Source organism: Mchenga conophoros, linkage group LG5 (genome assembly GCF_057382185.1).
Source record: "Mchenga conophoros isolate Kocher_MC1m ecotype Shallow Benthic linkage group LG5, M_conophoros_male_GT1.1, whole genome shotgun sequence".
Classification (NCBI taxonomy): domain Eukaryota; kingdom Metazoa; phylum Chordata; class Actinopteri; order Cichliformes; family Cichlidae; genus Mchenga; species Mchenga conophoros.
The window spans coordinates 3,484,657-3,510,156 of record NC_140530.1 but is presented as its reverse complement, the minus strand read 5'-3'; the positions used below and the strand labels follow the sequence as shown (position 1 = coordinate 3,510,156).

General features: G+C 39.9%; 1 long non-coding RNA gene across 6 annotated transcripts; it reads left to right on the top strand.

Moving 5' to 3' along the window:
• Positions 1 to 15,708: 15,708 nt before the first annotated feature.
• LOC146573589 (uncharacterized) lies at positions 15,709 to 22,938 on the top strand. Of its 6 annotated transcripts, none has more exons than XR_014892396.1 (8): positions 15,709 to 16,091; positions 16,826 to 16,886; positions 18,466 to 18,647; positions 18,746 to 19,162; positions 19,710 to 19,866; positions 20,118 to 20,226; positions 20,332 to 20,453; positions 22,356 to 22,938. It is a non-coding gene; the product is annotated as an uncharacterized LOC146573589 (long non-coding RNA). The 6 variants fall into 6 exon arrangements; XR_014892393.1 differs by having other exon boundaries at positions 19,705 to 19,866; XR_014892394.1 differs by having other exon boundaries at positions 18,774 to 19,866.
• The last annotated feature ends 2,562 nt before the right edge of the window (positions 22,939 to 25,500 follow it).

Below are 25,500 nucleotides of genomic sequence, written 5' to 3'. Positions count from 1 at the left end.
TTTCATTATGTGAATAACTTGGAAATCTTAGCTCAAACAGCTACAAAACCTGTTTTCCCAGCACGGGAACCTTGAGTTCTATAAGATAAAGCCATAAACATGTGTATCCGAGTCTTCTATCAAAAGTTACAGCTATTTCTATGAAGTTGTACAAAAACGCTTTCTTTCGCCAAGACAGTGCATTTCTCACTGTTACATGCATTTGAATGGGGAACTCGACCGAAACAAAGTATAGGTTTTCATTATGTGAATAACTTGGAAATCTTAGCTCAAACAGCTGCAAAACCTGTTTTCCCAGCACGGAGACCTTGAGTTCTATAATATAAGGCCATAAACATGTTTGTCTGAGTCTTCTATCAAAAGTTACAGCTATTTCTATGAAGTTGTACAAAAACGCTTTCTTTCGCCAAGACAGTGCGTTTCTCACTGTTACATGCATTTGAATGGGGAACTCGACCGAAACAAAGTATAGGTTTTCATTATGTGAATAACTTGGAAATCTTAGCTCAAACAGCTGCAAAACCTGTTTTCCCAGCACGGAGACCTTGAGTTCTATAAGATAAAGCCATAAACATGTTTGTCTGAGTCTTCTATCAAAAGTTACAGCTATTTATATGAAGTTGTACAAAAACGCTTTCTTTCGCAAAGACAGTGCGTTTCTCACTGTTACATGCATTTGAATGGGGAACTCGACCGAAACAAAGTATAGGTTTTCATTATGTGAATAACTTGGAAATCTTAGCTCAAACAGCTACAAAACCTGTTTTCCCAGCACGGGAACCTTGAGTTCTATAAGATAAAGCCATAAACATGTTTGTCTGAGTCTTCTATCAAAAGTTACAGCTATTTCTATGAAGTTGTACAAAAACGCTTTCTTTCGCCAAGACAGTGCGTTTCTCACTGTTACATGCATTTGAATGGGGAACTCGACCGAAACAAAGTATAGGTTTTCATTATGTGAATAACTTGGAAATCTTAGCTCAAACAGCTGCAAAACCTGTTTTCCCAGCACGGAGACCTTGAGTTCTATAAGATAAGGCCATAAACATGTTTGTCTGAGTCTTCTATCAAAAGTTACAGCTATTTCTATGAAGTTGTACAAAAACGCTTTCTTTCGCCAAGACAGTGCGTTTCTCACTGTTACATGCATTTGAATGGGGAACTCGACCGAAACAAAGTATAGGTTTTCATTATGTGAATAACTTGGAAATCTTAGCTCAAACAGCTACAAAACCTGTTTTCCCAGCACGGAACCTTGAGTTCTATAAGATAAAGCCATAAACATGTGTATCCGAGTCTTCTATCAAAAGTTACAGCTATTTCTATGAAGTTGTACAAAAACGCTTTCTTTCGCCAAGACACTGCGTTTCTCACTGTTACATGCATTTGAATGGGGAACTCGACCGAAACAAAGTATAGGTTTTCATTATGTGAATAACTTGGAAATCTTAGCTCAAACAGCTACAAAACCTGTTTTCCCAGCACGGGAACCTTGAGTTCTATAAGATAAAGCCATAAACATGTGTATCCGAGTCTTCTATCAAAAGTTACAGCTATTTCTATGAAGTTGTACAAAAACGCTTTCTTTCGCCAAGACAGTGCATTTCTCACTGTTACATGCATTTGAATGGGGAACTCGACCGAAACAAAGTATAGGTTTTCATTATGTGAATAACTTGGAAATCTTAGCTCAAACAGCTGCAAAACCTGTTTTCCCAGCACGGAGACCTTGAGTTCTATAATATAAGGCCATAAACATGTTTGTCTGAGTCTTCTATCAAAAGTTACAGCTATTTCTATGAAGTTGTACAAAAACGCTTTCTTTCGCCAAGACAGTGCGTTTCTCACTGTTACATGCATTTGAATGGGGAACTCGACCGAAACAAAGTATAGGTTTTCATTATGTGAATAACTTGGAAATCTTAGCTCAAACAGCTACAAAACATGTTTTCCCAGCACGGGAACCTTGAGTTCTATAAGATAAAGCCATAAACATGTTTGTCTGAGTCTTCTATCAAAAGTTACAGCTATTTCTATGAAGTTGTACAAAAACGCTTTCTTTCGCCAAGACAGTGCGTTTCTCACTGTTACATGCATTTGAATGGGGAACTCGACCGAAACAAAGTATAGGTTTTCATTATGTGAATAACTTGGAAATCTTAGCTCAAACAGCTGCAAAACCTGTTTTCCCAGCACGGAGACCTTGAGTTCTATAAGATAAGGCCATAAACATGTTTGTCTGAGTCTTCTATCAAAAGTTACAGCTATTTCTATGAAGTTGTACAAAAACGCTTTCTTTCGCCAAGACAGTGCGTTTCTCACTGTTACATGCATTTGAATGGGGAACTCGACCGAAACAAAGTATAGGTTTTCATTATGTGAATAACTTGGAAATCTTAGCTCAAACAGCTACAAAACCTGTTTTCCCAGCACGGGAACCTTGAGTTCTATAAGATAAAGCCATAAACATGTGTATCCGAGTCTTCTATCAAAAGTTACAGCTATTTCTATGAAGTTGTACAAAAACGCTTTCTTTCGCCAAGACAGTGCATTTCTCACTGTTACATGCATTTGAATGGGGAACTCGACCGAAACAAAGTATAGGTTTTCATTATGTGAATAACTTGGAAATCTTAGCTCAAACAGCTACAAAACCTGTTTTCCCAGCACGGGAACCTTGAGTTCTATAAGATAAGGCCATAAACATGTTTGTCTGAGTCTTCTATCAAAAGTTACAGCTATTTCTATGAAGTTGTACAAAAACGCTTTCTTTCGCCAAGACAGTGCGTTTCTCACTGTTACATGCATTTGAATGGGGAACTCGACCGAAACAAAGTATAGGTTTTCATTATGTGAATAACTTGGAAATCTTAGCTCAAACAGCTGCAAAACCTGTTTTCCCAGCACGGAGACCTTGAGTTCTATAAGATAAGGCCATAAACATGTTTGTCTGAGTCTTCTATCAAAAGTTACAGCTATTTCTATGAAGTTGTACAAAAACGCTTTCTTTCGCCAAGACAGTGCATTTCTCACTGTTACATGCATTTGAATGGGGAACTCGACCGAAACAAAGTATAGGTTTTCATTATGTGAATAACTTGGAAATCTTAGCTCAAACAGCTACAAAACCTGTTTTCCCAGCACGGGAACCTTGAGTTCTATAAGATAAAGCCATAAACATGTGTATCCGAGTCTTCTATCAAAAGTTACAGCTATTTCTATGAAGTTGTACAAAAACGCTTTCTTTCGCCAAGACAGTGCATTTCTCACTGTTACATGCATTTGAATGGGGAACTCGACCGAAACAAAGTATAGGTTTTCATTATGTGAATAACTTGGAAATCTTAGCTCAAACAGCTACAAAACCTGTTTTCCCAGCACGGGAACCTTGAGTTCTATAAGATAAGGCCATAAACATGTTTGTCTGAGTCTTCTATCAAAAGTTACAGCTATTTCTATGAAGTTGTACAAAAACGCTTTCTTTCGCCAAGACAGTGCGTTTCTCACTGTTACATGCATTTGAATGGGGAACTCGACCGAAACAAAGTATAGGTTTTCATTATGTGAATAACTTGGAAATCTTAGCTCAAACAGCTGCAAAACCTGTTTTCCCAGCACGGAGACCTTGAGTTCTATAAGATAAGGCCATAAACATGTTTGTCTGAGTCTTCTATCAAAAGTTACAGCTATTTCTATGAAGTTGTACAAAAACGCTTTCTTTCGCCAAGACAGTGCGTTTCTCACTGTTACATGCATTTGAATGGGGAACTCGACCGAAACAAAGTATAGGTTTTCATTATGTGAATAACTTGGAAATCTTAGCTCAAACAGCTGCAAAACCTGTTTTCCCAGCACGGAGACCTTGAGTTCTATAAGATAAGGCCATAAACATGTTTGTCTGAGTCTTCTATCAAAAGTTACAGCTATTTCTATGAAGTTGTACAAAAACGCTTTCTTTCGCCAAGACAGTGCGTTTCTCACTGTTACATGCATTTGAATGGGGAACTCGACCGAAACAAAGTATAGGTTTTCATTATGTGAATAACTTGGAAATCTTAGCTCAAACAGCTACAAAACCTGTTTTCCCAGCACGGGAACCTTGAGTTCTATAAGATAAAGCCATAAACATGTGTATCCGAGTCTTCTATCAAAAGTTACAGCTATTTCTATGAAGTTGTACAAAAACGCTTTCTTTCGCCAAGACAGTGCATTTCTCACTGTTACATGCATTTGAATGGGGAACTCGACCGAAACAAAGTATAGGTTTTCATTATGTGAATAACTTGGAAATCTTAGCTCAAACAGCTACAAAACCTGTTTTCCCAGCACGGGAACCTTGAGTTCTATAAGATAAAGCCATAAACATGTGTATCCGAGTCTTCTATCAAAAGTTACAGCTATTTCTATGAAGTTGTACAAAAACGCTTTCTTTCGCCAAGACAGTGCGTTTCTCACTGTTACATGCATTTGAATGGGGAACTCGACCGAAACAAAGTATAGGTTTTCATTATGTGAATAACTTGGAAATCTTAGCTCAAACAGCTGCAAAACCTGTTTTCCCAGCACGGAGACCTTGAGTTCTATAAGATAAGGCCATAAACATGTTTGTCTGAGTCTTCTATCAAAAGTTACAGCTATTTCTATGAAGTTGTACAAAAACGCTTTCTTTCGCCAAGACAGTGCGTTTCTCACTGTTACATGCATTTGAATGGGGAACTCGACCGAAACAAAGTATAGGTTTTCATTATGTGAATAACTTGGAAATCTTAGCTCAAACAGCTACAAAACCTGTTTTCCCAGCACGGGAACCTTGAGTTCTATAAGATAAAGCCATAAACATGTGTATCCGAGTCTTCTATCAAAAGTTACAGCTATTTCTATGAAGTTGTACAAAAACGCTTTCTTTCGCCAAGACAGTGCATTTCTCACTGTTACATGCATTTGAATGGGGAACTCGACCGAAACAAAGTATAGGTTTTCATTATGTGAATAACTTGGAAATCTTAGCTCAAACAGCTACAAAACCTGTTTTCCCAGCACGGGAACCTTGAGTTCTATAAGATAAGGCCATAAACATGTTTGTCTGAGTCTTCTATCAAAAGTTACAGCTATTTCTATGAAGTTGTACAAAAACGCTTTCTTTCGCCAAGACAGTGCGTTTCTCACTGTTACATGCATTTGAATGGGGAACTCGACCGAAACAAAGTATAGGTTTTCATTATGTGAATAACTTGGAAATCTTAGCTCAAACAGCTGCAAAACCTGTTTTCCCAGCACGGAGACCTTGAGTTCTATAAGATAAGGCCATAAACATGTTTGTCTGAGTCTTCTATCAAAAGTTACAGCTATTTCTATGAAGTTGTACAAAAACGCTTTCTTTCGCCAAGACAGTGCATTTCTCACTGTTACATGCATTTGAATGGGGAACTCGACCGAAACAAAGTATAGGTTTTCATTATGTGAATAACTTGGAAATCTTAGCTCAAACAGCTACAAAACCTGTTTTCCCAGCACGGGAACCTTGAGTTCTATAAGATAAAGCCATAAACATGTGTATCCGAGTCTTCTATCAAAAGTTACAGCTATTTCTATGAAGTTGTACAAAAACGCTTTCTTTCGCCAAGACAGTGCATTTCTCACTGTTACATGCATTTGAATGGGGAACTCGACCGAAACAAAGTATAGGTTTTCATTATGTGAATAACTTGGAAATCTTAGCTCAAACAGCTACAAAACCTGTTTTCCCAGCACGGGAACCTTGAGTTCTATAAGATAAGGCCATAAACATGTTTGTCTGAGTCTTCTATCAAAAGTTACAGCTATTTCTATGAAGTTGTACAAAAACGCTTTCTTTCGCCAAGACAGTGCGTTTCTCACTGTTACATGCATTTGAATGGGGAACTCGACCGAAACAAAGTATAGGTTTTCATTATGTGAATAACTTGGAAATCTTAGCTCAAACAGCTGCAAAACCTGTTTTCCCAGCACGGAGACCTTGAGTTCTATAAGATAAGGCCATAAACATGTTTGTCTGAGTCTTCTATCAAAAGTTACAGCTATTTCTATGAAGTTGTACAAAAACGCTTTCTTTCGCCAAGACAGTGCGTTTCTCACTGTTACATGCATTTGAATGGGGAACTCGACCGAAACAAAGTATAGGTTTTCATTATGTGAATAACTTGGAAATCTTAGCTCAAACAGCTGCAAAACCTGTTTTCCCAGCACGGAGACCTTGAGTTCTATAAGATAAGGCCATAAACATGTTTGTCTGAGTCTTCTATCAAAAGTTACAGCTATTTCTATGAAGTTGTACAAAAACGCTTTCTTTCGCCAAGACAGTGCGTTTCTCACTGTTACATGCATTTGAATGGGGAACTCGACCGAAACAAAGTATAGGTTTTCATTATGTGAATAACTTGGAAATCTTAGCTCAAACAGCTACAAAACCTGTTTTCCCAGCACGGGAACCTTGAGTTCTATAAGATAAAGCCATAAACATGTGTATCCGAGTCTTCTATCAAAAGTTACAGCTATTTCTATGAAGTTGTACAAAAACGCTTTCTTTCGCCAAGACAGTGCATTTCTCACTGTTACATGCATTTGAATGGGGAACTCGACCGAAACAAAGTATAGGTTTTCATTATGTGAATAACTTGGAAATCTTAGCTCAAACAGCTACAAAACCTGTTTTCCCAGCACGGGAACCTTGAGTTCTATAGGATAAAGCCATAAACATGTGTATCCGAGTCTTCTATCAAAAGTTACAGCTATTTCTATGAAGTTGTACAAAAACGCTTTCTTTCGCCAAGACAGTGCATTTCTCACTGTTACATGCATTTGAATGGGGAACTCGACCGAAACAAAGTATAGGTTTTCATTATGTGAATAACTTGGAAATCTTAGCTCAAACAGCTGCAAAACCTGTTTTCCCAGCACGGAGACCTTGAGTTCTATAATATAAGGCCATAAACATGTTTGTCTGAGTCTTCTATCAAAAGTTACAGCTATTTCTATGAAGTTGTACAAAAACGCTTTCTTTCGCCAAGACAGTGCGTTTCTCACTGTTACATGCATTTGAATGGGGAACTCGACCGAAACAAAGTATAGGTTTTCATTATGTGAATAACTTGGAAATCTTAGCTCAAACAGCTACAAAACCTGTTTTCCCAGCACGGGAACCTTGAGTTCTATAAGATAAAGCCATAAACATGTGTATCCGAGTCTTCTATCAAAAGTTACAGCTATTTCTATGAAGTTGTACAAAAACGCTTTCTTTCGCCAAGACAGTGCATTTCTCACTGTTACATGCATTTGAATGGGGAACTCGACCGAAACAAAGTATAGGTTTTCATTATGTGAATAACTTGGAAATCTTAGCTCAAACAGCTGCAAAACCTGTTTTCCCAGCACGGAGACCTTGAGTTCTATAATATAAGGCCATAAACATGTTTGTCTGAGTCTTCTATCAAAAGTTACAGCTATTTCTATGAAGTTGTACAAAAACGCTTTCTTTCGCCAAGACAGTGCGTTTCTCACTGTTACATGCATTTGAATGGGGAACTCCACCGAAACAAAGTATAGGTTTTCATTATGTGAATAACTTGGAAATCTTAGCTCAAACAGCTACAAAACCTGTTTTCCCAGCACGGGAACCTTGAGTTCTATAAGATAAAGCCATAAACATGTGTATCCGAGTCTTCTATCAAAAGTTACAGCTATTTCTATGAAGTTGTACAAAAACGCTTTCTTTCGCCAAGACAGTGCATTTCTCACTGTTACATGCATTTGAATGGGGAACTCGACCGAAACAAAGTATAGGTTTTCATTATGTGAATAACTTGGAAATCTTAGCTCAAACAGCTACAAAACCTGTTTTCCCAGCACGGGAACCTTGAGTTCTATAAGATAAGGCCATAAACATGTTTGTCTGAGTCTTCTATCAAAAGTTACAGCTATTTCTATGAAGTTGTACAAAAACGCTTTCTTTCGCCAAGACAGTGCATTTCTCACTGTTACATGCATTTGAATGGGGAACTCGACCGAAACAAAGTATAGGTTTTCATTATGTGAATAACTTGGAAATCTTAGCTCAAACAGCTACAAAACCTGTTTTCCCAGCACGGGAACCTTGAGTTCTATAAGATAAGGCCATAAACATGTTTGTCTGAGTCTTCTATCAAAAGTTACAGCTATTTCTATGAAGTTGTACAAAAACGCTTTCTTTCGCCAAGACAGTGCGTTTCTCACTGTTACATGCATTTGAATGGGGAACTCGACCGAAACAAAGTATAGGTTTTCATTATGTGAATAACTTGGAAATCTTAGCTCAAACAGCTGCAAAACCTGTTTTCCCAGCACGGAGACCTTGAGTTCTATAAGATAAGGCCATAAACATGTTTGTCTGAGTCTTCTATCAAAAGTTACAGCTATTTCTATGAAGTTGTACAAAAACGCTTTCTTTCGCCAAGACAGTGCGTTTCTCACTGTTACATGCATTTGAATGGGGAACTCGACCGAAACAAAGTATAGGTTTTCATTATGTGAATAACTTGGAAATCTTAGCTCAAACAGCTGCAAAACCTGTTTTCCCAGCACGGAGACCTTGAGTTCTATAAGATAAGGCCATAAACATGTTTGTCTGAGTCTTCTATCAAAAGTTACAGCTATTTCTATGAAGTTGTACAAAAACGCTTTCTTTCGCCAAGACAGTGCGTTTCTCACTGTTACATGCATTTGAATGGGGAACTCGACCGAAACAAAGTATAGGTTTTCATTATGTGAATAACTTGGAAATCTTAGCTCAAACAGCTACAAAACCTGTTTTCCCAGCACGGGAACCTTGAGTTCTATAAGATAAAGCCATAAACATGTGTATCCGAGTCTTCTATCAAAAGTTACAGCTATTTCTATGAAGTTGTACAAAAACGCTTTCTTTCGCCAAGACACTGCGTTTCTCACTGTTACATGCATTTGAATGGGGAACTCGACCGAAACAAAGTATAGGTTTTCATTATGTGAATAACTTGGAAATCTTAGCTCAAACAGCTGCAAAACCTGTTTTCCCAGCACGGGAACCTTGAGTTCTATAAGATAAAGCCATAAACATGTTTGTCTGAGTCTTCTATCAAAAGTTACAGCTATTTCTATGAAGTTGTACAAAAACGCTTTCTTTCGCCAAGACAGTGCGTTTCTCACTGTTACATGCATTTGAATGGGGAACTCGACCGAAACAAAGTATAGGTTTTCATTATGTGAATAACTTGGAAATCTTAGCTCAAACAGCTGCAAAACCTGTTTTCCCAGCACGGAGACCTTGAGTTCTATAAGATAAGGCCATAAACATGTTTGTCTGAGTCTTCTATCAAAAGTTACAGCTATTTCTATGAAGTTGTACAAAAACACTTTCTTTCGCCAAGACAGTGCGTTTCTCACTGTTACATGCATTTGAATGGGGAACTCGACCGAAACAAAGTATAGGTTTTCATTATGTGAATAACTTGGAAATCTTAGCTCAAACAGCTACAAAACCTGTTTTCCCAGCACGGGAACCTTGAGTTCTATAAGATAAAGCCATAAACATGTGTATCCGAGTCTTCTATCAAAAGTTACAGCTATTTCTATGAAGTTGTACAAAAACGCTTTCTTTCGCCAAGACAGTGCATTTCTCACTGTTACATGCATTTGAATGGGGAACTCGACCGAAACAAAGTATAGGTTTTCATTATGTGAATAACTTGGAAATCTTAGCTCAAACAGCTACAAAACCTGTTTTCCCAGCACGGGAACCTTGAGTTCTATAAGATAAGGCCATAAACATGTTTGTCTGAGTCTTCTATCAAAAGTTACAGCTATTTCTATGAAGTTGTACAAAAACGCTTTCTTTCGCCAAGACAGTGCGTTTCTCACTGTTACATGCATTTGAATGGGGAACTCGACCGAAACAAAGTATAGGTTTTCATTATGTGAATAACTTGGAAATCTTAGCTCAAACAGCTGCAAAACCTGTTTTCCCAGCACGGAGACCTTGAGTTCTATAAGATAAGGCCATAAACATGTTTGTCTGAGTCTTCTATCAAAAGTTACAGCTATTTCTATGAAGTTGTACAAAAACGCTTTCTTTCGCCAAGACAGTGCGTTTCTCACTGTTACATGCATTTGAATGGGGAACTCGACCGAAACAAAGTATAGGTTTTCATTATGTGAATAACTTGGAAATCTTAGCTCAAACAGCTACAAAACCTGTTTTCCCAGCACGGGAACCTTGAGTTCTATAAGATAAAGCCATAAACATGTGTATCCGAGTCTTCTATCAAAAGTTACAGCTATTTCTATGAAGTTGTACAAAAACGCTTTCTTTCGCCAAGACAGTGCATTTCTCACTGTTACATGCATTTGAATGGGGAACTCGACCGAAACAAAGTATAGGTTTTCATTATGTGAATAACTTGGAAATCTTAGCTCAAACAGCTGCAAAACCTGTTTTCCCAGCACGGAGACCTTGAGTTCTATAATATAAGGCCATAAACATGTTTGTCTGAGTCTTCTATCAAAAGTTACAGCTATTTCTATGAAGTTGTACAAAAACGCTTTCTTTCGCCAAGACAGTGCGTTTCTCACTGTTACATGCATTTGAATGGGGAACTCGACCGAAACAAAGTATAGGTTTTCATTATGTGAATAACTTGGAAATCTTAGCTCAAACAGCTACAAAACCTGTTTTCCCAGCACGGGAACCTTGAGTTCTATAAGATAAAGCCATAAACATGTGTATCCGAGTCTTCTATCAAAAGTTACAGCTATTTCTATGAAGTTGTACAAAAACGCTTTCTTTCGCCAAGACAGTGCATTTCTCACTGTTACATGCATTTGAATGGGGAACTCGACCGAAACAAAGTATAGGTTTTCATTATGTGAATAACTTGGAAATCTTAGCTCAAACAGCTGCAAAACCTTTTTGCCCAGCACGGAGACCTTGAGTTCTATAAGATAAAGCCATAAACATGTGTATCCGAGTCTTCTATCAAAAGTTACAGCTATTTATATGAAGTTGTACAAAAACGCTTTCTTTCGCCAAGACAGTGCGTTTCTCACTGTTACATGCATTTGAATGGGGAACTCGACCGAAACAAAGTATAAGTTTTCATTATGTGAATAACTTGGAAATCTTAGCTCAAACAGCTGCAAAACCTGTTTGCCCAGCACGGGAACCTTGAGTTCTATAAGATAAAGCCATAAACATGTGTATTCGAGTCTTCTATCAAAAATTACAGCTATTTATATGAAGTTGTACAAAAACGCTTTCTTTCGCCAAGACAGTGCGTTTCTCACTGTTACATGCATTTGAATGGGGAACTCGACCGAAACAAAGTATAGGTTTTCATTATGTGAATAACTTGGAAATCTTAGCTCAAACAGCTGCAAAACCTTTTTGCCCAGCACGGAGACCTTGAGTTCTATAAGATAAAGCCATAAACATGTGTATCCGAGTCTTCTATCAAAAGTTACAGCTATTTATATGAAGTTGTACAAAAACGCTTTCTTTCGCCAAGACAGTGCGTTTCTCACTGTTACATGCATTTGAATGGGGAACTCGACCGAAACAAAGTATAGGTTTTCATTATGTGAATAACTTGGAAATCTTAGCTCAAACAGCTGCAAAACCTGTTTGCCCAGTACGGAGACCTTGAGTTCTATAAGATAAAGCCATAAACATGTGTATTCGAGTCTTCTATCAAAAGTTACAGCTATTTATATGAAGTTGTACAAAAACGCTTTCTTTCGCCAAGACAGTGCGTTTCTCACTGTTACATGCATTTGAATGGGGAACTCGAGCGAAACAAAGTATAAGTTTTCATTATGTGAATAACTTGGAAATCTTAGCTCAAACAGCTGCAAAACCTGTTTGCCCAGCACGGGAACCTTGAGTTCTATAAGATAAAGCCATAAACATGTGTATCCGAGTCTTCTATCAAAAGTTACAGCTATTTCTATGAAGTTGTACAAAATAGCTTTCTTTCGCCAAGACAGTGCGTTTCTCACTGTTACATGCATTTGAATGGGGAACTCGACCGAAACAAAGTATAAGTTTTCATTATGTGAATAACTTGGAAATCTTAGCTCAAACAGCTGCAAAACCTGTTTGCCCAGCACGGGAACCTTGAGTTCTATAAGATAAAGCCATAAACATGTGTATCCGAGTCTTCTATCAAAAGTTACAGCTATTTATATGAAGTTGTACAAAAACGCTTTCTTTCGCCAAGACAGTGCGTTTCTCACTGTTACATGCATTTGAATGGGGAACTCGACCGAAACAAAGTATAGGTTTTCATTATGTGAATAACTTGGAAATCTTAGCTCAAACAGCTGCAAAACCTGTTTGCCCAGCACGGAGACCTTGAGTTCTATAAGATAAAGCCATAAACATGTGTATTCGAGTCTTCTATCAAAAGTTACAGCTATTTATATGAAGTTGTACAAAAACGCTTTCTTTCGCCAAGACAGTGCGTTTCTCACTGTTACATGCATTTGAATGGGGAACTCGACCGAAACAAAGTATAAGTTTTCATTATGTGAATAACTTGGAAATCTTAGCTCAAACAGCTGCAAAACCTGTTTGCCCAGCACGGGAACCTTGAGTTCTATAAGATAAAGCCATAAACATGTGTATCCGAGTCTTCTATCAAAAGTTACAGCTATTTATATGAAGTTGTACAAAATAGCTTTCTTTCGCCAAGACAGTGCGTTTCTCACTGTTACATGCATTTGAATGGGGAACTCGACTGAAACAAAGTATACGTTTTCATTATGTGAATAACTTGGAAATCTTAGCTCAAACAGCTGCAAAACCTGTTTGCCCAGCACGGAGACCTTGAGTTCTATAAGATAAAGCCATAAACATGTGTATTCGAGTCTTCTATCAAAAGTTACAGCTATTCATATGAAGTTGTACAAAAACCCTTCCTTCGCCAAGACAGTGCGTTTCTCACTGTTACATGCATTTGAATGGGGAACTCGACCAAAACAAAGTATAAGTTTTCATTATGTGAATAACTTGGAAATCTTAGCTCAAACAGCTGCAAAACCTGTTTGCCCAGCACGGAGACCTTCAGTTCTATAATATAAGGCCATAAACATGTTTGTCTGAGTCTTCTATCAAAAGTTACAGCTATTTCTATGAAGTTGTACAAAAACGCTTTCTTTCGCCAAGACAGTGCGTTTCTCACTGTTACATGCATTTGAATGGGGAACTCGACCGAAACAAAGTATAAGTTTTCATTATGTGAATAACTTGGAAATCTTAGCTCAAACAGCTGCAAAACCTGTTTGCCCAGCACGGGAACCTTGAGTTCTATAAGATAAAGCCATAAACATGTGTATCCGAGTCTTCTATCAAAAGTTACAGCTATTTATATGAAGTTGTACAAAATAGCTTTCTTTCGCCAAGACAGTGCGTTTCTCACTGTTACATGCATTTGAATGGGGAACTCGACCGAAACAAAGTATAGGTTTTCATTATGTGAATAACTTGGAAATCTTAGCTCAAACAGCTGCAAAACCTGTTTGCCCAGCACGGGAACCTTGAGTTCTATAAGATAAAGCCATAAACATGTGTATCCGAGTCTTCTATCAAAAGTTACAGCTATTTATATGAAGTTGTACAAAAACGCTTTCTTTCGCCAAGACAGTGCGTTTCTCACTGTTACATGCATTTGAATGGGGAACTCGACCGAAACAAAGTATAGGTTTTCATTATGTGAATAACTTGGAAATCTTAGCTCAAACAGCTGCAAAACCTGTTTGCCCAGCACGGGGATATTGAACTTCATATAAATAGCTGTAACTTTTGATAGAAGACTCAGACACATTATGAATAGAATTATTATTATTATTATATTATTATGAATAGAATTCAATATCCCCGTGCTGGGCAAACGGGTTTTGCAGCTATTTGAGCTAAGATTTTCAAGTTATTCACATAATGAAAACCTATAATTTGTTTCGGGCGAGTTCCCCATTCAAATGCATGTAATCGTCAGAAACGCACTGTCTTGGCGAAAGAAAGCGTTTTTGTACAACTTCATATAAATCGCTGTAACTTCTGATAGAAGATTCAGACTCACATATTTATGGCTTTATCTTATTGAATTCATTATCCCCTTGCTGGGCAAACAGGTTTTGCAGCTGTTTGAGCTAAGATTTTCAAGTTATTCACATAATGAAAACCTATACTTTGTTTCGGGCGAGTTCCCCATTCAAATGCATGTAATCGTCAGAAACGCACTGTCTTGGCGAAATAAAGCGTTTTTGCACAACTTCATATAAATCGGTGTAACTTTTGATAGAAGATTCAGATATACGTATTCATGGCTTTATCTCATAGAATTCAATATCCCCGTGCTGGGAAAACAGGTTTTGCAGCTGTTTGAGCTAAGATTTTCAAGTTATTCACATAATGAAAACCTATACTTTGCGTATGGCGAGAACTCCATTCAAATGCATGTAATAGCGAGAAACGCACTAACGTGGTGAAATAAAGCGTTTTTTCATAAACTTCATAGATTCTTCCTGCCTGTGGGCGTCAAACTAGACCCCCCCCCCCCCCTCCTTTCTGTAACTATCAAAACTATCATAGTCTAAACGGTCAACAATTTGCAAATAAATGACTTATAATTGTGCTTACCTGGTCCAGATGATCCACAGCCCCTTTGGATTTGTTATAATCCAGGATGATGTGGGGCTTTCTCTTCCCAGAGTCCTGGACTTGTAGCTCACGGTGCCTGGTGCCCAATAAGACAACATTTTTTCTTTGCTTGGGGATTGTAGGAAACCACAGCCTTATCCCCCCTGTAGCGACCTGGACGGGAGAGACGATTATCGAATCTTACAGCCCGATTAATTTGCTCAAATCTTTTTTTTTGACATGGTAGCAGGAAATAGAAGAGCCCTGTCTCCCGATCCCACAGGCTTGTTGTTGTTTCATGTGAGACCAGTACAGGCCAGTTGCAGGCTTACAAGCCCCATGTAAGCCTGCAACTCCTCCTCATCTATGTCCTTCCAGTCTTTTACCTACCTGTTGCCCTGCAGGTTGGTGAAATGCAGGATTAGCTGCATAATGTCCTCTGCAAAAAAAAGATGGAAAGTGCTCACAGGGCTGCTACAAATTGCATAATGGTCCTCGGGTTAAAATGGGAGGAGGAAAAAATGGCAGGACCTCTTCATGTGTGGGTTGCCACATGATTTTTCCATTTTTAGATCTCCACTGGCCATCCTCCAGTCTTGTCTCTTCATCCTGCTCTTCGTCGTCCTCCTCCTCACATGAGCTGCAAAGCTCCTCGGTGCCTGGCAAAAATTCTTCTTCGCTGTCAGAAGTATCTCCACTGCTTGTGGTATCGTTTTCACTTTCTGAAGAGTGCAAAACCGCAGCAACAGCCTCCTCTAAACTGAGTGCACGCTTCATTGTGTCTGTGCAGAAATGAGCACTCAGACCAGGCTGTAAAGTATTCTCATAGACTTCAAAGGCGCACCTGAATAAACATGCTATAGCATATCCAATAAGAGAGAGGAGGCACACTCTTGATCAAGAAAAAACATAAACGCACGCCTTTGATCCCCCCCCCCCTCTCTTTCTCTCTCTCTCTCTCTCTCTCTCTCTCTCTCTCTCACACACACACACACACACACACACACACACACACACACACACACACACACACACACACACACACACACACACACCATTTTATGGTGGTTAGCTGTTTTATTGTCATGCATTTTACAGGGTAAGATAACCATGTCCTGCATTCAAAACCACTGAAAATGTCTATGGTGGTGCTGTGCCTAATATTGTGCTGGTGTATGCTGGGTAATGGCACAGCTAGCGACTGGGTGACTTTATTCACCCGCTTCGGCTGTTATCAGTCCATACAATGGGCGTTATTAGCACAAATCAGTCCCATAGATATGGACAATCTCCTGCTAGATTGTTCAGAAGGTTGTTATCATCCATCCAGATGGAGGATCACTAACAGGAGCGTGGGAAGACTCCAGAATTCACTCTGGCTGGAATCCGGTGGATACAGCAGTGTGTACAGGTAAGACCGTTTAAACGGACAGCATTTATAGAATGACTATTAAAAGTCAGCGAGTGTCAATAATGTTAATGTGGTTATGTTAGTAATACACCGAGTGCTAATATAACAGCTTTAAGATGCATTTGTAGATATTATTACGTGTTTTACCGTCTTTATGGTGCTAGCTTAAAGTTACGGTGTAAACGTTAGCTTATATTAGAGTAAAGCTGTTACTGTTTAAACGACGTTTGCACAGAAATATTAGCTTCTGTCATGACAGATGTCATTACTAGTTAATAAAGTTTCCATTAAAGTATTTAATCGCAGCCACAGATTGACAGCAAATATCTCGATTAGCTTCAGTGCATCTGTAATAAATATGTGCAAGTTTCAGTGCTTCGTTTAAACTGTATGATACTTATACTGACCCAGGGTCAGTGTAAAATACAATCCTAGCTGTGTGAATAAAGCCTGGCTCCTTTAATCCTGCATGGCAAACCTCAGGATGCAGGCTATTATTACTCTTTCCTGCTGGCACACCTGTCACACCTGAGAGTCAGCTAGAAACGTACAGTGACGTTGACATCATGCAAAGACTGCCAGACTCTGTAATACTGCAAATGATCAGTGACTCAAGTTAACACTAAACTTTAAACAGTACCTCTGTGTCTCTGTGTGCTGAACATTTAGGATTGAGTCAGGCTGCATCAGCTGAAGCTGTTATTTGTATATATCAGTATTTTTTTTTAATTCAGGTGTGGGGAAAATACGTAAGACTACAGTGAAGCGATGTACCAGATTAATCCCTGGCCAAAGGTATCGTACTTAAATCACACTACTGATCCAGCCACATCAGCCTTTTGTGAGGTCTGTTTAAAGTAGACTTTCCTGAGAGGTGGACTGTGAGCACAGAAACACGTTCATACATACAGCTGCAGCAAACTTACATTAATTTTAAATAGATTTGTTACTCTGATGTCTGTCTCTGTCATGGTCCTGGGTCGTTGACCCAGCGTTTTGTGTTTTGTGATTATTTTCCTCTGTTCTAGTTATTCTGTGTCCTCCCCCCTTGTGTCCGGTTAGGGTTCTAGATTTCCTGTTTTGTTCTGAAAGTCTGTGTCTGTTGTCATTGTGTTCAGCCTGTCTCCTCCGGTCCTCATGTGTATTGGGTTCAGCTGTTCGTCCCTCCTGTGTGTGATTACCTTGTGTGTGTGTATATTTAGTGGGTGTCGGTCTGTGTTCATTGTCAGCTCATCTGCGTTCATCTGTGTATCTCTGTGTTTCTTGGTATCCTGTTCCTTAGTCTGCGTCTCTCTGCTCTGCTCTCTGTTTTGTTAAGATTTCAGGTTTGCTCTTTAGTTTCTCCCAGTTTAGGTTTCCGTTAGTAATCTCTCACAATTCGCTGCCTGTTTCTGCCACTGCCACCTTGCAAATAAACGTCACTCGAATCATCAGTCACTGCCGCATTTTGGGTCCTCCTTTTCCTCCACACCACACGGCTCACTCCGCCAGCCATGACAGTCTCTGTGTTAGTCCTCTGACAGACTGGTGACCTGTCCAGGTGTGCTCTACCTATGACTACTGGGACAGGCTCTAGCCTCTGTAATAGAATTTTTCTGATATTTTCATTTAAAGTATTTAAGTGCTTATGCATATGCTTAGTTGTGACACTGTTATAGAGTGTTCAGTGAAAGTTTCTAAAACTAGATGAACTTACTTCAGCGTCAGCAGTTTGAGAAAACAACTCCCTTTACAGGTGCTGATAAGGCCAAGGGCACAAAACAGCTTAACCATTGATCCGTTAGGTTTCATAGCGAGACACGTGAAGTGTGGTAGGATCAGTTTGTAACTTCCTCCCTCTTCCTTGGAATGCATAAAGGAGGAGGAGCACAACGTCTGTGGCAGCGCTGACATGACTGAACTGTAATGTTTGATGTGTGTTGGCGCAGTAATAAATAGCTTGATCACAGCTCTTTCTGTGTTGCAGACTTTATTTAAAAAATTCCACGACCCCCCCCCCCCCCCCCCCCTCCCACTGTGAGCATGAATTGAATATTCAGAAGACATTTGTTTAAATAGTTCTACAAATCTGAGCTGTTGGTGTGTCCTTGGATTGTGTGGTAATAATATTAGAGCTAGTAATCTTTCTTACTGAATCTCTACTATGAGTCATGTTACCTGAGATTAATTCTATGTTTACCTGTCAGCCTGGACGAATGTGCTGTGTGAAGGAAATTAAATTATATCAGGTCTGAACTGCGTACATTTGAGGAACCTGTTCATATTTAATTGAAATATGAACCAGTGTTTTTTTTTTGATTGCTGATTCCAAGATAGTCTTTGTGGAAATCGTGTTTGGCTTTTTGTTATTTTAATTCTCTTTTCTGTTTTCCAGAACAGTTCTCCACAGTCGCTGTCCATATGGGTCAGTGGGACCAAGAAGCACTCTGCTAATGTGTGGACTCTGACCAGCAACATCCAGCAGGACCCAGACAGCGTTTTCTATCTCCCAGCTGGAGGTTTTTGTTTGTCAGTGACTGGAGAGTCAGATTTTTGTTGAGCTTCACACTTGCAGAGGTAAGTCAGTTTGCAGAGATCCCTCCTACCCTGGCTTTTATGTGCTGGATTTCTTATCTGAAACAGTAATATTTCAGTGACTGCTGCTTATACCACAGGTTAATACACTCTACTGATCCCTGATAGGAGATCCAACAAAGAAGCCTGGTGGATGTTTGTTTACAGTCTGATGATGGGACATCATGCTCTGCATCTTTAAAGTTTGTCTCTTGATTATTATTCATACCCAGTAATGTGAAGTATGCTCATATCTACTATAACTGAACCAACCTGGTGCTCTTCATTTATGGAGGCTGTTGAGTCTGAATGTTGGATATTGTGTATCTCGTGTTCTCTGGGCTTTGTTGTCCTCAGTCTTTTTGCAGGATCAGAAAGCAAAACCAGGAGGCGCGTAAATGTTTCTTCTCCATGATGTTTCTTCAAATGTTTCTTCTGGATGATGATATGACCGTGACACGGGATGCCACCTTTGGTCTTGTGATGAAGCAAAGCTCAGGAAGAAGTGTGATTAAATGGTACCAACATGTTGAGAAGGATGTACAGGGGCACCTGCAGCCAAATCCAAGCTTCAGCTTAGTTGTAGTTGCAGAATGCTATAGGACTGAGACAGCTGAGGCATCAAATGTTTGATTAAACGGAAGAAAAAGAGAATTTTTTTCCCTATAATTATCACTTCTTAAAATCTGTAGCAACTTCAAGTCTGTCAGCATGCTGAGCATGCTCAGAATGTGACAATATATTTTTGTTCAATATTTAATTTCTTTCAGTTGCAATTGTTAAATGAAAAAAATATATATTCTTATAATTAAGCAAACTAATTTATCAAAAAAATATATATACATATGTCTGTATTAGTTTTAATTAATTAATTTGACACCTGTATTGAAAATACCATATTGTATTCATATAGAATCAGTATGGTATCATTGTTTGTCTGCTCACTGATTGTTGAAACTAAGAGCTAGTTTGATCTGTTTAGATCTAAAGTATCCAAAGTTGAGCTCTGATGTTTCTTCACCCCTGTGTGTGTGATATGTGATTTCCTACATGCTGGCAGAGCAGAGCGGCAATTTGTGCTCACAGATGGTGACAGTGTGGAGAGACGGTGGTGTTTCCTCAGAAGAACCAGCAGAGTCACAAAGGACACCAGTCCATCTCACCACCTTGACTCACTGACTGATGCTCGTCTGCACTGCACAGAGGAAATCAACTGACCGAGGTTTGTCCAGTGACGTGTTATGAATGTATATTTGTTTTATGCTTACAGATATGTTTTTCTTGACAGAGGCTCTGCAGAGGTTAGACAAAGCAGAGAAAATATGTGCTTTACATTTTACTGTGATTTATTGAGATATTTGTTGCCTGATGTTCAGCAGGAATGGAGAAATAGAATCAAAGGGAGATGTTTTTGATGTTTTTGTAATGATGTAAGTAAATCTTCAATATTATTTATTTGCTTGGTTATATTAGGAGTGTTTCTGAGTGAGGGGGAGAGGAGTCATCATCCAGGTAAAGTGACGTGGATCAGTGGATACACTTGTCTCCCCTTTAAAGGAGACGATCCAAGTCATCCTTAAATGTTAGTGCTTTCAAATACACAAACATTTTTAAAGGACAAAAATGAACATCCAACTTTGACTGTAATACAAAATAAATCTTTGCATGTGTGTTTTCAAACTCTCAGATGGGCAGGATATCAGTCTTGGACTGTCTAACCTGCCGGAGCAGCATTGAATGACCACCGCACATGAGCATGTTCCTGCAACATTCAGCATCTGATCCTTCATCTGTGTGCTGCTGCTTTTGGTAAGTGAGTTACCCAACTCCAGTAACTCTAAACACATGCCATCCATTTCTAACGGCCTGGTTACTTCCTGTCAGTTACTTTATTTTATTTTTTATTTTTTTTATTTTTATTTTTTTGCCTGTCCCGTTTGGCTCTTTTGCCATCAGAATTATTGTCTAAAGGCAAAGAAAGATGCCCAACGGATTTACTTTACCAAATTGACCATCCCAGCCTTGCCATAATGGTCCATTTGATTCACCTTTTATTGTTTATTTTATTTTCAATTACTGAATACGGGACAGACTTGACTGGGGGAAAGAAGGGGAGAAAGAAAGAGGGAAAGAGAAACAGCTGAGAAGAGGGACGGGGGAGAAGGGCAAAAGACAAAAACCAACAGAATGGGCAGGGAAAAAAGAAAATGCATATATCGATCACCTGGGATCACCTGTTGAGAAAGAAAAAAGAAAACAAGCAGAAGAGAACAAGAGTAATAGAATAAACAACATCACAATGATATATGGGAATATGACAGTAAATACTAAATATTAAACATTATTGTGCAGCACATAAGATCAACAGAACACAGTGTGCTTTGAGGTAGGAGCCAAAAAGGGTGTAGTTTGTGGGTGTGATCACCCGTGTGTACACCTGTGAGCATGGACACGCTTGCTTTTTTAAAAGGTTCCTTCATGTAATGATCTGCTAGAGGGTGTGGGGGGGCCACAGCCCCGTCCTCCAGGGCATGAAGCAGGTATGGAGGAGATCAAAACTCCAGACATCCAGAGGCCCCCAGAACACAAGAGACCAAGGAAGACCAACAGAGGGGCAGCCGCACCACTGTCCCAGAAAGAGCTGAGGAGAGTCCCAGATGAGGGCTCACTCAGCAGCCGCGGAGCAGAAGCCAGTGGGAGTTGCAGTGACGCGCCCGTGAGCTCCGCCGGCTCCAGCCAGCTGTGCCTGAGTGACCGAGCCCCAGGCCGAGAGGCCGGGGGCACCCCACCTCCGAAGTGGCCCGAGCGAGCCCCAGGCTCCAGGCCCCGATAAGCGGCCGCCAAGGAGTGAGCCGGTGTGTACCCGGATGCCCATCCCCAGACATAAAGAACCACCAACGCACCGATGTCTGAGGGAGTCCGCCACTGGCAGGGGGAGTGGTGGGGGGAGATAGACCTCCAAACCTTGGAGGGCCTGAGATGTCCCCAGAGAGGTGGCGTCTGATACCCAACCTGACATGTAGACACAGACATACAGGCACACACAGATACAAACATCCATTCCCACCCTCATGCTCTCATATGCACTTACTCAACCAACGTGGAGACAGACATAAAGAGACGCTGTACACACGATCACACTCCCCAAGCGTACTCTACGAATCGGGTCTAGGTACCCTTGCCCCTGGAGGGGGGAACTGCACCTAGACCCAGGTGGTGTTACCCTTTTCCCTGCGGTGGGGAGAGGCAGACCGCCCCGACTCCACAGCAGCAAGGAGGCCCCACACTCCAGACCGCAGCCGGACGGCCAACTCCTCCTCCTAGCCCCCCGCTCCAACAAGCCGCAGAGAATGGGGGTGAGAGAAGACTCCAAACCTCCCTCCACCCGCTCATTGTAGTGTTGATACATGTGTGTTCTAAGGTGCATTTAAAACCCAGGAGGGCATGGAGCTACCTGCCAGAGAGCAGCAGGTAAGCGCATGGTCCCTCCTGCTAGCCCTCAATGTCTACGTGTATTTAAAATTGAGAGGTGGGCAACGACGCCAGGGGTGAGGTGTACACCGTGATGGTAACTTGGATTCCGTGCATCGTGCCCACCCCCAAGATCCTATATGTATTTGTAATGAGAGTGTGAGTACCTGTCAGTTACTTTAGAAACCATGTGGTCACCTGACCTAACACTGTTTCTTCCTCTTCCCCTTAATGTTCAAGTGTCAAATGTCAAACAGCTGGAGAAGAAACTACACCAGTGTACTGGGATGTTTCAGCAACACGTGCCAGATGCTGTTCCTTCATGGTGACATCACCAGAGACAGTCCCGCCCACCTCAGGACCCATTGATTATGATGATTATAATGATGACAGCGAGCAGAACTAAGACTGTAAAAATCCACGACCAGAATGTTTAGATGCTTTCTAATTATTAATGAATACTGAGAGCCTCTTTCTGTGTTTTGTCTGTTTTGGGTTTTTACCTCATTTGTTACTAACAAAGTTCACCAAACTCACACAGTTTACATTCTGCGTCAAGGTTTAATTTCTTAGAAATCATAGTTTTTCTCCTTTTCTCTTTTTCTCTTTTGTAATTGATGACAATTACAAAAGTCACTGCGCTGCAGTGAATATACTGCGCTGCTTCCTTTTATTGCGTCACACATTGCTTTAAGTTTTTCAGTGTCCAGTTATTTTTTACTGCTGTTTGAATTCTCTGAATGTTTGACCCTGTAGACAGTTTGATGGACTGCTTGTCTTCCTGTTTGTTACCGCCGCCTGTTTTTGACTAAAGATTTGGATTTCTGACTTTAACACAGACTCTTCGTGTCCTCCCTTTGTGTCCTCTTCCTCTGTGAATGTGTTGCATGTGTCACAGATTCCTTTTATTAACTCACCACTGTCCGCAGTGTTGGGAAATCCATACCAGGCTGGAACGAGTCAAGGTAGGTGAGCATCCACGAGAAGACACAGCAGATGCATCCTACTAATACTGACAGGACCAGGAGACTCCAGAAACCGAGCATCTTCTCTTCAGTGCCATCCTCTCCTGTCACCCTCTCTGCCCGCAGCTCTTTGAGTATGGGGTAGATAAGAAACCCTTATTACTAATTTGTATTATAATTCAATTTTCATGAAATATTCATATTCAGTATCGATCCTTTTATATTATAACCACGTATCCACCCAGGCTCATGGTGGGGCAGGGCTCTGTCCTGGGATGCTTGAGTACAAGGTAATGTACACCCTTGGCCAGGTATCCAGTCTGTCAGAATTGTTTTCAATATTTGGTTCAAAAACATGAGTGACAACAAAAATCCAACTAGGATTCTTGCATATGATGAATGGTCTGTCTTTGACTGTATTGTCCAGCTGATCATTCATGACATAACACGGCAACAATGTAAAAAATTAAACAGCAACAGTCTAAATGTAAAGTGCATTCTAAAGTCCTCTTCAATAAATTGTATGCAAAGAGTCATTCAGGTCACTACAGAACCCATAGTATTCATCATTAAATCTCTGGTTGCTTCATTTTTCTATCCTATATCAGACAAAGAAAGAAAGGAACAGCAACAAAACTCCAAACCCAGATTGTAGCTGTTTTTTTCCCCTTCCTGCTAACTGTACACTTTTTTACCTAACCTAACTTTAAAGGATAGGTTAGGTAAAGTTGCATTCTCATGGTGAGGCAAAGTGCTTTGTGTGTGTGTGTGCGTGTCATGAACGGCTATAAAAGGCCTATAATTAAAGATCAAAGCGGGGTTTGAGTTCGAGTTACGGCAGACTGTCACTACTTGTAAATGGAACGCAGCCTTCCTACGGCGGACAGCTAATAACAGGAATCGGACGCGGTCCAGCCAAGTCCACAGCAACCACCATAGCAACCGCCTAGCATGACCTTAAAAACATATTCTGTCTTCATAACTATCAAAAACGTGAAATGATTTGCAAAGTGTGAAAGTGTTACAGCTACAGAGAGCTATGGCGGTATCTTTGGAAGCTGTTTACATAGCTAATAATATACGATGTAACTATGGAGACAGTCAGTCCCGTGAGCTAGCGGTGCATGTTTACTGCAGTAAATAAGGTGATTGTGTGCACAGCGTCCACACGCTGCAGAGGGTAAAGACATTACTTCAATATTGTTTTATATTGATATATATTTGCCTTCTGTTGACCATCACCTCAGGTTCACCATTACAGTTTCAGCATACAGATGCACACATTCAAAAACTCATGTCTCAGAAATAAGCACAGCTGTTCATGTTTGTCATTAGAGTTTTATTTGTAAGAAAATTATGAACTTCATATTGTGTATCAAATAAAAGAACATTTCACAACTCTGAGTCAACAGAAACAGGTAACAGAAATGTCTCTAATGTAGACATGTACAGTGTAGTGTAAGCATTAAAAGATCATACAGGAAACACTAACATTTATGTGAAACTAATTGTAATAAAAAATGAGCAGGTGCTTTATAGATTTAAAAGAAAGAATCTGAAAACAACACTTTTTTGGTCTAAGTGATCAAAGTAGAAAACAGAACTGATGTTCAAAAACAAACCGTAGCTGCACTAATATTACACATCTCGATCGTTGTAGTGAACAGACATGTTGCTTTTAAAACCACATGCAGTGTGTGACCATGACTGTTCACTGAGACCATGAATGCCACTTCGCTGAACATTCTTCTTCTTCTTCTTCTTCTTCTTCTTCTTCTTGCCATTAAATTGGAAGCAGAAGGAGCACGAGCTGATTTGATCTACTGAAAGGAAGAACATCTGAGTTGAAACCAGTCAGCTGAAATCATTAAGACAGGAACAAATTCAATGCAGTGTCTCAAGTGGCTTAGCTTGTTACAACTGTTGATACAAGCTAACTATGGTTAACACACTGTGTCAGGGAATTCCAGTGTGGGAACTAGTGGCTTTACATTTGTAGTCATTTAACTTTCATCCATTCATTCATTTAATTCAGGAGGAAGAAATGCCAGGTTGGTACAGGGATTTGGTCCCAATGCTGTCTTTAACTAAATGACTTGGTTCAGTTTATGGCTGGGCTGTATGTGGGGTTATATCATGTTATTTGGGCAGGAGTTCCTGTCCCCTGTTAGACTTAGAAAGTTTCTCCATAAGTAGAGTTTCTGACTCTTCTAGCACATCTGTGGCTGACAGCTTTTTGGTGGCTCTTTTTACCCTACACTGGTTGTGAGTGTGCAAATAGCCCCACTAGTTCTTTTGGGTTGCAGTTAACTAGGGAGGAAGGGGTGGGTATGCCATGATTAGATGAATAACAATTATATGGGATACATAAATTTCATAATGCATGCATATATCTCTATCAATTAAACCTGGCCTGAGGG